Raw genomic sequence first — 12,553 nt, 5'->3', positions numbered from 1 at the left:
ATTTATCCTTTAGGATTTCCCCTATGCTGGCTTTTGCTGATCACTTCCTTTGCTTGAGACCTTTTGACTACGGTGGCTGGGTTTGAAAGGGTCGCTCCTGTATATCTTCAGTGAAGACGTTGTAAAGGCTTTGCCAAGGCTCCCTCATAACTGAGCCCCAAACTATGAACCCGAGGTCTGTCAGGGACCTAAAGGGCTACACAGTGTAAGACCCTCTGACTCCCTCTGTGTCGTGTAGTCCCAAAACTATGAGCCCTAGATTTTCCATGTGAAACTGGGAGGAGATTCTGTGACTTCCAGGAGATTGTAGATGTTCTGTCTCTTTGTCTCTTTACAGACCTCCTCTTACACTGACCTTGCACCCTCTGCTCACAGGCAGTTCACACCTATGGGGTCCCTGACCCAGTGTTCTTCCTTTTTTGCACATTACTCTTAGAGTGCCTTTTGTCTTTCCTTTATAGGTAACCCCCAAATCTGTTTCCACGTTAGGTTCACTCAAGCTTCAATCCCATTGCTCCCAACTATCTGCTGAATGTTTCTTGAATGCTTGACCATCCCCTTGTATATAAGTGTCTGCAGCTCGGCGAAGTGTCTTCTGAGCTGTTTCTGACTTCCTGAACTAAAACATCCTTGTTCTGACATGGGAATGCTCAATATTTGACTCATCCCTCTAATTTGATTCCCTGTATCGGGTTCTGAAGATAGGGTCCACAGGTGCCCACGCCCCAGTCTGTATGTAGAGTTCAGTGAGGGTGTGCATTTTTCAGGAGAGGCCCACAGGCAGATGTCTCAGATTTTCCAGGGGGCCAGTAGCCCCTGAAGGGTTAAGAACAGTGGTACACCATCTAACCATCTACCAAATCCTGTTTCTCGACTCTCCCCCATCCTTCCTTAATTCCCTGTGGGGGTTGGGCACAAAGCTCTGTGGGTACATTGGAGAAGGCAGGAGAATTTGAGCTGTCAGAACTCTTTCCTACCTCCCGCCCCAGGGATAAAGGAGGAGAGACCCATGAGAGAAGGAAGCCCATTTGGGACAGGCTGGAGAGACCAGCTTGGTCTTGATCCTGATGGCCTCCTAGAGCTTGCAGTTCTGTTAGGGATACTCTTGCTCTCCTCTCCTTCCGCCTGCAAACTCCCAGGCTCAGGACTCCGAAGGCAGTGTTGCCGCCTCTTCTTTACCTTTGCTTTTGACATCTTCAAATAACCAGATTCTAAATTCATGAGCCCACAGGTTACCTGAAACACATCTATAGGATAGCATGTAACAGAGTAGCTTGAGAGCTTCCTAAGAAGCTTACATTTTTTTCTTCTCTCAAACCTCCTTTTTCACATACGCTTTTAATGTGTATAAGAATTGTATCACTTTGATTGCTCCTTAAGTAAGAACTTAGAAGACCCCTGTAAATGCTGGGTCCTGCTGCCACTGTCCTCCCCATGCCATCGCAGTAGAGATACGCTGGGTGTCTGTGAAGCCAGGTTTTCTATTTCTCTCTGCCTGGTTAATTTTCCCTACGGAGAATGTCACCACCCTGCTCCACAATCCTTGTGGTTCACAGGCATTACACGGAAGAGTGAAACGGTGGGTGCAATCTCTGTGCTCTGTCCCAGCGATTCTTCTACTTCTAAGGAATTTTCCTATAGAAATACTTCCACAAGAGTGCAAAGACCGTTACAGGGACACTCACTGCATTATTATTGTAATAAGCTAGTGTCGGTAGGGAAGTTAAAAATACATTATGATTTTGTGTGAATAATATGCTGCCTTTGAAAGGAATTCTATAGAGACAGAGATAGGGCTAAGCATATAAGTTAGTGGGGGAAGAGTGGCAAAACAGAACAAATGTTGAATGATCCTACTTGTACGAGAAACCAGAGTAGTCCGATTCGTAGAGACAGAAAGCTATATGGTGGTTGCCAGTGACTTGGGGGTAGGGGAACTGGGCAGTTACTGTTTAATGGATACAGAGTTTCAGTTTGGGAAGATGAAAAAGTTGTGGAATGGGTAGTGGTGGTTGTTGCACAGCATTGTGAGTGTACTTAGTGCCACTGAACTGTACATCCCAAATAGCTTAAAAAGGTAAATTGTATGTTGTGTGTATTTCATCACAATTTTTAAAAAGGTGAGAAAAATAAAGCTGATTTTCGTTGGGGGAGAAAAGCAAAACAGCACAGCCTGATCCTGTTTATGTAAAGAATAGAAGAGTGTATGGAAGCAGATCTGCAGGGTGAAGAGCGCCCGAACTAGTAACGGTGGTCAATTTATCATACTTGTAACTGCTTTAAAAATCTGGGTTTTTTTTAAAGGCCAGGCAGGATGTCCCACTGTAGTCTGTTCCTCTGCCTGGCGTTGAAACCTCCGCTCTTCACTCTCCTTCCAGGAGTGCAAGCTTAGTATGCCCTTATCCCCTCCTATACCATCGGTCCCTCCTTGACCTCCGTCTCCCCATGGACTCTTTGCAGGAACTGTAGGGCAGTGGGCAGAGGACAGCCAGGCAGGCGGCTAGGTGTTTTTCTCTTGTTCCTGCCTCAGAGCACCTCTGTAAAACTGTACCATGTCCGGTTTATAGATGAACACAGGCACCAGGAGGTAGAGCACCATGTATACCCCAGGATAAGGCAGGCCTGAATTTGAGATTTAAAAGAATTTTTTTTTTTTAAGATTTTATTTATTTGAAAGAGAGCAAGATCACAAGTAGGCAGAGAGGCATGCAGAGAGAGAGGAGGAAGCAGGCTTCCTGCTGAGCAGAGAGCCTGCTATGGGGCTTGATCCCAGGACCCTGAGACCATGACCTGAGCTGAAGGCAGAGGCTTAACCCACTGAGCCACACAGGCACCCGTAAAAGAATTTTTTGGATACAATTCAAAAGTGTATAAACTTAGATGTACTTGGAAGTTGACTCTCCTACAATATTGTTTTTAATTGCACATACACATTTAGTTATTATCTAAACGTGTTCCTTTAGAAGTTAGACTTTTTTCCCCATATATTTTGAGAATTAGTTCTGTTGCAGTTTGTCTGCGTGCATCTTTGGTGTTGTCGTAGCCACATTTGGAGGTGCTCTCCTGAGCACTTGATCTTCACTCTTGGTGGCAGAGGTGTGACATTATCACTAGAGCCTCTACCCCACGCTGGCTGTGATCTCTTCAGTGTGACCCTGTTAACTGTGTTGATTTTTTTTTTTCTTCTGTGTAACAGCTTTACTGAGCTGTGGTTCACTTACCTTATAATGCATCCCAGAAGGAATCCTGTGTCCCTCATCCCAGTATAGCTCCCCTCCCCACTGGCCCTTCAGTCGTCCTGAAACCCTCCTCACTTTGACCTGTTGTTAAGCCCTGGGAATGGAGGGAGGTTAAGCCCTGGGAATGGAGGGAGGAAGCAAGCTCTTCCTGCTGTTGGTTGTGGCAGTTTGCCCCAGAGGTAGGTGCCTTGGGACGGGGAGGCTGTAGCACATTACCGTTTTGCCATTTTACATGGAGGGTTGGAGGGGAAATGAGGACATGTTACCCAGAGAGACTGTCTTGGATGTGAGCATCTGTGGTCAACATCTAGCTCAGATGCACCTTGAATTCATTTTTCTGTTTATAGACCTTTTCTCCAGTCTATTTCAAGATTATATGTTTTTGTTTGGTTGGGTTTTTTGTTTGTTTGTTTGTTTTTTAAGATTTTGTTTATTTGACAGATAGTGAAAGAGGGAACACAGGGAACGCAGGAGGAATGGGAGAGGGAGAAGCAGGCTTCCCACTAAGCAGGGAGCCCGATGCGGGGCTCGATCCCAGAACTCTAGGATCATGACCTGAGCCAAAGGCAGACGCCTAACTCACCTTGCCACCCAGGTTCCCCTGTATATTTGTGTGTGTGTGTATGTGTGTGTGTGTTTTAAAGATTTTGTTTATTTATTTGATAGAGATTACAAGTAGTCAGAGAGGCAGGCAGAGAGAGAGGAGGAAGCAGGCTTCCCGCTGAGCAGAGAGCCCGATGCGGAGCTTGATCCCAGGACCCTGGGATCATGACCTGAGCCGAAGGCAGAGGCTTTAACCCACTGAGCCACCGGGGTGCCCCTGTGTATTTGTTTTTAGTGTAAATTTTCGTAAACAGGGATCTCTTCTCATTGACATTACACTAATACAGTCTTACCGGTAAGGATTAAGCTGTGGCAGTGCACCAGCATTATCAGTATGTGGCGGCTAAAAGTTAATATTCTAGTAACAAGAAAGAGTCTTTATGTTTAATGCCACTAAGATGCCACTTAGTTAAGATTGAAATAGTTGGGAGGATGATAGCTCCTAAATGTGGTCTCCAGGTCAGAACAGGTAGCAAAACACGGGTAAACAAACAAATGGTTAAACAGAGGAGTTGTGCCTTGATTTGGTTTTAAATGTTTGTGAAATGTAGCTGTTGCTGAAGCTGTATCGTTCGCACCTACAACACCCTGCCCATGGGAAAACAGAAGCAATACTTCCAGCAGTTGCTCATGGGACCCTCACTATGCTAGGTCTTTCACTCTCTCACTTTGTTGTTGTTGTTATTGCCAGGATGATCTCATCCCACTCTGGACGGAAGGTGTCAGGCTTTGGGTAATGTTTTTGAAACCCTTGTGGTTTAGAGAAGGAGTTTCAGTACCTGCTGTCATAAACTCCTCGGGACAGCTGAGGTCAGTCTGGGCCTGTTGGACCTCTTTCACAAACTTTCTCTGCACTGCTGGGTTTATTTGCTTGTTTTAACTCTTCTTGTGCAGATATTTGACTGAAAGTCACAGTTGATCAAACCGAGAGATCATTTAGTACTGTTGGTTCTGTGTATCCATCCATTTATCTTACTGGAGACACTCAGATGTGTTTTAGAAATCGAGTGTCCCATCCCAAGCCTAAGGAAGATTATATGTCATTTCATGAAGTAAGATGTGTTAGAAGCCAGAAAGGCTAGTACTGCTGTTTCTGCTCCAGGCTTTCCTAGCCCCAGCTGCACACTGGGAAATGAGAGGCCCCGTGGACTGTGTGAGTTCCGTCTTACTGTCTTAGGGAACGTAAAAATCTTGCACCTCCCTTCAAAGCTTATTTTATAAGAATAGTAGATTGTTTTTGTTTTACAAGTGTAAAACTAATGTGAGGTAGGGATTTGCTGCAACCCTCCTTCCTGCTTTTTTATCTGGGGTTGAGATCCCACATCTGTACAACTTTGGTGTCATTGCTAAGGCTGCAGCAACATTTGGTTAACCTAGCTCCGAGCCTGCCGGCTTTCACTCCGATGGCTGTTTGTTCATTGTGCTTGAAACTTGGTTTCTGTGGATTGCAGAATCCACTGAGCTAATCCACAGATTAGCTCAGTCCTCCCCTCTTACGAGCAAGAAGTGATGCTAAGTCTCTGTGGAGGTCTCGCTTGAGCTGCTTTTACGGGGCGCTCTGTGGAGGTGTGTGGACAGCACATGTTGGTTTTCATGCTAAACAGAATCAAAACTTTCCTTGAGAGACTACCTGGAGTTACTCAACAAAGGAAGAAGAAGGGTGGATATAATGTATTTGACCACAGAAGGTATATTTTTATGAGCTCGAACGACCCGACAGGGAAGGCAAACACCACTATTAAACCATTTAATTGCACATTGCTGAGATTATGGTCCTCCTAAATTAGTCAGTTCTTCATGAACATTTTCAAGTTTTCTGCTTTTATGCTGTACTCATGTAAGGCAGTGAAAGGTGTCCTTCCATGAACAGTGTCTGTTCTCTGAGGTGAGTGCTTCTAGAGGAGAGATAGTGAAGTTGGTTGCCAACTCCCTGCTAAGGGTTTGGGTTTTTCTTGCTCTGTGTTCTTATCAGAGAGTATGGGAACACAAGTATCTTTTCCCCCAGGTCCTTTGAGGTGTTCCTGCCCTTTGTAGTACCTATGCTAGGCCTTACGGGACATACATAGCAACACCTTCCCAGGGTTGCATGCGTGAGAGCCTGTGGGTTAATGGGGATGCTGCACTTCCCTTGGGAGGGCAGGGGAGGACTGTAAGCCTCAGATGCAGGGTCCTGGGGCAATTGGAAGAGTGAACCCTGCAGAGGTCCCAGGTGTGGCAGCTGACAGACTCTGGGCTCTGAAAGACTGATGGATGTGGCCAGCCGGTCTAGGGCAGGTGAGGGGGGGGAAAGGAGGGGACAGGCTGGTCCTCTTCCAGGAATGATTCATCGCGCTCTCAGAAGAGTGTTTTTACTTTAAAAAATACAGGAGGCTCTTTGTATAGAGACAAAGAAAGGGAACAAAAAGGTAAGATGTCAAAAGTGGAAGTGCCCCCATTGGCCTTCCTTCCCAGTCCTCAGATGTGCTCTTGAGTGACTGAAGTCACTGCCCTTCTCACAAGCTGGGTGATTCTGAAGGAGTCAGCATCTGATTTGCTTCAGAACTGTGGGTCTATTTGAACTTGATTTCCTCAGAATTTGTAAATAGTTTGCTATGCTTTATTTTGGAAAGAAATCTCAGGATTTCTGGAGGATGACTGGCAAGTGGCATAGTGTTGTGACCTGTGCCAGTGTCAGGACTTTTCTCATACCCGTGGCTCATTCTTTTCTTGCTGGTCATGGAGGAACACTGACACTTTGCAGAGTGGTTTGTGATGGAAGCTGCCAGATTGGGGGATGCCTGAGTGGCTCATTCAGTGCATCCTACTCTTGGTGTTGGCTCAGGTCACAGTCTTAAGGTCATGGGATTGAGCCCCACATTGGGCTCCTGGCATTGGGCTCCACACTCAGGAGGAAGTCTGCTTGAGACGCTTTCTCTCCCTCTCCCCCCAACTCTTTGTCACTCTCAAATACATAATCTTAAAAAAAAAAAAAAAAAAGCTTCCAGATTGGCACTGTGAGCCGGGGCCACTTTGTAGACCCTTGAGGAAAGTATGTACCTGAGTGGAGTTTTTTGCAAGAAGCCGGAGGAAATTGTGCCCCCTGGACACAGGACCTGGTGCAGTGCAGGACACACCTTGTCCCTCCATCAGCAGGTACAGCACTTGGCGTGCTGGCCTAGGCAGGTCAGGGGTGCTCGGGTTCTGTGGTTGCCCATAGGACTGAATCAGTTTTGGCTCCTGTGTTTCAGAGGATAAGTTCACGGGTCTCATTTGGTTTGGAAGCCAGCTGAGAGAGGGGTAGGGGTAAACACTGACTACCTTCAGAGAGCATATAATCTTGCCTAAAGGCAGTGAGTGGACTTGTTGGCACAAGAGAGAACTGTGACTCAAAGTAGGAAAGTCCCTCAGATTGAGACCTCACGGCCATTTCAGCTGCAATGCGAGGTGGTCATTTCTGTATGTTTCTGTTGTGTATGTTCTCTACAGGGTGGTGGGAGTCATAGACTGCACCAAGGAGGTGGTGGAAAGTGGAGAATTGCCCTTGAAAGAGGGGTAATGGGCTTTTTAAGGAGGACTGAAAAATTCTGGGTGTGTATATGGAATACATTTAGTTCTTTATAAGAAAATGTGGTATTCTGGTAGGACGTGTGACACCAGAGTTAATAATTTCAATTTCCTTGAAGGAGTGGTGCTACAGTTTTAGCTAGAAAAAGCTTTTTTTTTTTTTTTTTTTAAGATTATATTTATTTGACAGAGATCACGAGTAGGCAGAGAGGCAGGCGGTGGCGGGGGGTGGCAGGAGGAGGCTCCCTGCTGAGCAGAGAGCCCGATGTGGGGCTCGATCCCAGGACCCTGAGATTATGACCTGAGCCGAAGGCAGAGGCTTAACCCACTGAGCCACCCAGACGCCCCAAAACTTTTTTTTTTTTTTAAGATTTTATTTATTTATTTGTCAGCACAGGCAGTGGGAGTGGCAGGTGGAGGGAGAAGCAGGCTCCCCGCTGTGCAAGGACCCTGATATGGGACTCTATCCCCAGACCCTGGGATCATGACCTGAGTCAAGGCAAACACTTAACTCACTGAGCCACCCTGGCATCCCTAGAAAAAGCTTTTTAAGTTGCTATAACTTTGTAATTTAGCAGTGTAACTCTGATGAACGTACCTGTCGGTAGGCTGAAAGCTCCTTCTCATTTCCTTCCATCTTGGGACCCACTAGTCTTTCATTCCAGAAATCTGATCTGAGGCAGAGAGATCAGGCAGTGTGGTCATGCTGGCGGGTCTAGAGAAGCATCTGAGAGGCTTCTGTTTCCCTTACAGAAAAGCTTGTCTGGATTTTTTGGCACAGAATCTGGTGTTTTATTTGTCCCTCAGCATTGGGGGAAGGATCTGCATTATTATGGCTTTAATGAAATAATTTCATGGACAACTTAGAGCTTTTCCTTTATTAAAACTAGAATAAAATGTTAATGAGGGAGAAAATGAACACCCATGGTTGGACCACAGGCATAGGTGTCGAATCGATGCAGAGCCTCTGTGTCTTGTCTCTCAGGCTCTGCTGCTTTGGCCTGGGGGGCTGGTAGACAGATACCCTGCCAGCCAGCTGGGTTGTAGCTCCTTTGAGGTTAGGACTATGATTCTAGCAGTATTCTAGCATTCTTAGCAGTAACTCTTTCATCTCATGCACCTGTTTTCTGTAGTGAGGTCTACCTATTATGGTGACCTCCTGGCACCTCTGTACATCCATCTGTGACGGAGATAATCGTAGTGTCTACTCCAGAGGGCTGTTGTAAGAGCATAGGTGTTATAGAATAGAGGAACTTCCCCATCAGTGGCGGCTCTGGCCTCTAGTGGCTGGTTGTATCCCATTGTCATTGAAGTTTGGGGAGTTGGTCACTTCCTCCTCTGGTCTTCAGTGTCTCAGATGCACCTTAAGGGCAGGGTGGGTTTGGGTTGTTATCCTCCTGTGTTTCTGTGTGGTGCATCTCCGGGCTTCTCCATCATGGAGTGTGTCTGGAGCCTGCCAGTGGGTGCTGGGGCAAGGCTTTTTTGTGGATGAGCTTGAAACCTGCAAGAGCTGCAGAACTGTCTGGGCTTTCCTGTTATCGTCTCAGTGAGTTCTTTTATTTTTTCCCCCCTGATATTTTCCCTCCCTATCAAAGGTAACGTATGCTCTGAGTTTGAGAATATTTCAAGAAGTTTGGGACATTTAGACAACTTGAAGAGAAGGGAATAACTATCTTACCACTTGGTACAGGGCAGATCTAGGTTTTGTGCTGTCCAAAGTTTACATAATACAAATATATGTAATTTATTTATACAAATATATATTACAACTGCCATCTTTAAACAGAAGAATTTACAATGATGGAAACAAGTAGGTAAGAAACTGAATATTTGTTTAGTTTGAAAGAAGAAATCAGAAGTTCACAGTTCAAAAAGCAGAAAAATACTACAACCTGCAGTACTTTCCCCTACATTTTGGGGCAACGTTTTGACTGCCTCTTCTGTGACAACAGTGTTCTGATATTTCTATGGAAGGGACACACAGTTGCTCCCCTAGGTTGATGGCCATCTTCTTTCTATTATTGACAACTTAGGATCCTTTTTTTTTTTAAAGATTTTTTTATTTATTTGAGACAGAGATCACAAGTAGGCAGAGAGGCAGGCAGAGAAAGAAGGGGAAGCAGGCTCCCCGCTGAGCAGAGAGCCTGATGCAGGGCTAGATCCCAGGACCCTGAGATCATGATCTGAGCCGAAGGCAGAGGCTTAACCCATTCAGCCACCCAGATACCCCATTAGAACACTTTCTTTTAGCTTCATAATTCATCTGTGCCATATAAATTTTTAGGATTGTTGTCAAATTTGGGAAATCTGTATCAAGTTTCTTTCATAGGTGAGCTGGGACACTTCAAGGCTTTCAACATTTTTAATGCAGTGACTACAGGGGTTTGGAAGGGGGCAGGCAGCCATGACCCCTGTGAGTAGCTGGTACTTTGTTTTTAGTTTTTGTGTATGTGGTAAAATATACATAACATAAAATTTACCATTTTAACCATTTTTAAATATATGATTCAATGGCATAGTTGGGACTTTTTGCTAGTCTTTTCCTCTGTAATTCTTTGGACCTAGTTTAGATAATAATAACTTATACAATTTATATCTTGCTTTTAAACAATTTTCTCATATTGTTTAAAAATCTTAAAATTAGTAAGCAGACTTTTCATAATATCCTGATAGTCCATCATGGCACTCTTCTGCTAGACATGGGAGTAAGTCCTTTCACAATGGGGTAGAAGAGATGTCTTGATGGGGGCAGGGCGCGCTGGGCTGGCTTAGTCCGTGGAGTGTGCAACTCTTGATTGCAGGGTTATGAGTTTGAGCCCCACAATCGGGTATATAGAGTACTTAAAGATAAAATATTTTTAAAAAAAGGTTGAGGGGAAAATGTCCTGATGGGGCTTAAACTCTGTGGCACAGTGGTAGGAGTTTTCCTGAGGTCGGTGTTAGTTTGATGCCCTGTACCCAGATGGGTCAGTCTGGTCAGCCCTTATCCTTGGTGCCTCCCACAAGACAAACATTGATAGCTTTCCTCTTCCTTCCTGGCGTTATTTTGCTAAAACTCCTTTTTGTATATTCATTTCGTTACCAGGAATTATGCCTCATTTTACCCAGCTTCCTGGTAAGTCCAGGGCAAAGTGAGGAATGATTTTCCTTCTGCATTGTCTTGCTAAGACACCTCATTAAAAGCTGGAGGGCAGACCCACCAGTGTTGCTGAAGGGGGCCTTCAGCAGAGACCCACAACCAACCCATGGCCTTTCTTTGCTTTGCCTGCAAAAGATGGAGATAATTATCTTTTATCTATTTATTATTTTTTTCTAAAGATTTTATTTATTTGAGAGTGAGCGAGAGAGAACACAAGCAACAGTAGCAGCAGGCAGAGGGAGAAGCAGACTCCCCACCAAGCAGGGAGTCTGGTGTGGGGCATGATCCAGGACTCTGGGATCATAACCTGAGCGGAAGGCAGATGCTAAACTGACTGAGCCACCCAAGTGCCCCAGAATAATTGTCTTTCTTTTCTTTTACTTTTTTTTTTTTCCAAAGATTTTATTTATTTGACAGAGATCGCAGGTAGGCATAGAGGCAGGTGGAGAGAGAGAGGGGGAAGCAGACTCCCTGCCGAGCAAAGAGCCTGATGTAGGGCTCGATCCCAGGACTCTGGGATCATGACCTGAGCCAAAGGCAGAGGCTTTAACCCACTGAGCCACCCAGGCGCCCCGGATAATTGTCTTTTAATGATAACATTGCAACATGAAAACCTCGGGTGTTTGGGATGTGAACTCAGTACCAACACATAATTTCTGAATGCTAATTAGTATATTTGTTTTAAATTATAGACTTTTAATCTTCTTGAGGCTACATTTTTTTTTTTTAAGGTAATCTCTATACCCAGTGTGGGGCACGAACTTAAAACCCTGAGATCAAGAGTCCTGCTGTCCACCAACTGAGCCAGTCAGATGCCCTGAAGCCACTTTTTTTTTTTTTTTTTAAGATTTATTTATTTAGTTAGTTGACAGAGAGGGAGAGAGAAACAGCAAGAGAGGGAACACAAGCAGGGCGAGTGGGAGGAGAAGCAGGCTTCCTGCTTAGCAGGGAGCCGGATGCGGGGCTTGATCCCAGGACTCTGGAATCATGACCTAAGCCACACAGGTGCCCCCGAGGCCACATTTTTAAAGTTTATTCTTGAATGACCATTCTTTTCTTGCCTGATTTTCTGCAAGAGAGAATTTTCTAAGAGATGGTCATTGCATTAAGAGCTTAAGTTTTGTTTCCATGAAATGTTTCCACAGCACCAGGTCCCAGATGAGTCTTTAGGTGCAGGATCCTTCATTTATATTCCCCAGTTAATGCAGCTTGATAGATGGGGAATTATAAATGCAAAATTAACACTAGTTCAGTGCTCAGAATACATTTGGTAAAGTGTGTTGCATGCCTCATTTTAATAATTGTACTCGCTGTATGATTAGTGTGGGTTTGGGTAATTGCAGTGGGTGCCTTTTGAGTCTTCTGTTACCTGTGTACAGCAGGTTTTCATGACGCAGTAGTGACTTGAGGCACATCCTACGAAGTCCCTTCTCTGTGCTGGTGTTCTGGACTCTGGAGATTCAGCAGTGAACACAGCAATCAGAAATCTCTGATTTTATGGACTTTGTTTTCTGGTGGGGTCAGGATGGGGGATACAAAAAAATAAACAAGACAAAGAAGACATATAATCTGTTAGATGACGGTGATAAGTGCTAAAGAGAAAAAAAGCAAGGTGTATAAGGGAGTGTGGACAAGGAGGTATGGTCCTTTCAGATGCGGTAGCTTAGGAGGACCTCATTAAAGAAGTAACATTTATGTAAAGAGCTGAAGGAGATAAGAGAGTGGGACAGAGGGATGCCTGGGAAAAGAGTGTACCAAGCAGAGGGAATGGCAAGTGCAAAGGGCCCTGAGGTAGGCATATTCCAGGCATGCTTGAGAAATAACAAGGAAGCTAGAATAATAGCAGATTTGATGCTGATTTTTCTTTCCTTATGGATTTTACAGAAAGGCTTATTGGACCTTTATGCTTCTGTTCTGCTTGTTTGTCTGTAAAGGATGCTTTTGCTTTGACTTTTTTTAAGAATTTAAAAAGATAACCATGCAACTGGTAGAAGTCTGCTAGTTATTAAGACCCTGATAAAAATTAGGC

General features: G+C 44.8%; 1 protein-coding gene across 3 annotated transcripts in view; it reads left to right on the top strand.

The window, feature by feature from the left end:
• The window catches only part of IP6K2 (inositol hexakisphosphate kinase 2), a 32,036-nt gene that overhangs the window by 3,023 nt on the left and 16,460 nt on the right, over positions 1 to 12,553 (top strand). The window contains exon 2 of one of the 3 annotated variants that reach the window (XM_032867991.1): positions 4,534 to 4,652. The exons of 1 other annotated variant lie outside the window; for it this stretch is intronic. The gene's annotated coding sequence lies outside the window, so the exon portion shown is untranslated. Of the gene's footprint in view, positions 1 to 4,533; positions 4,653 to 9,714; positions 9,799 to 12,553 lie in introns of all 3 variants that reach the window. One more of the 3 variants, XM_032867992.1, reaches the window with a different exon arrangement.

Source organism: Lontra canadensis, unplaced genomic scaffold, assembly GCF_010015895.1.
Source record: "Lontra canadensis isolate GAN:19392208 unplaced genomic scaffold, GSC_riverotter_1.0 scaffold35, whole genome shotgun sequence".
NCBI classification, from domain to species: domain Eukaryota; kingdom Metazoa; phylum Chordata; class Mammalia; order Carnivora; family Mustelidae; genus Lontra; species Lontra canadensis.
This window is presented reverse-complemented; position numbering and strand designations above follow the sequence as displayed.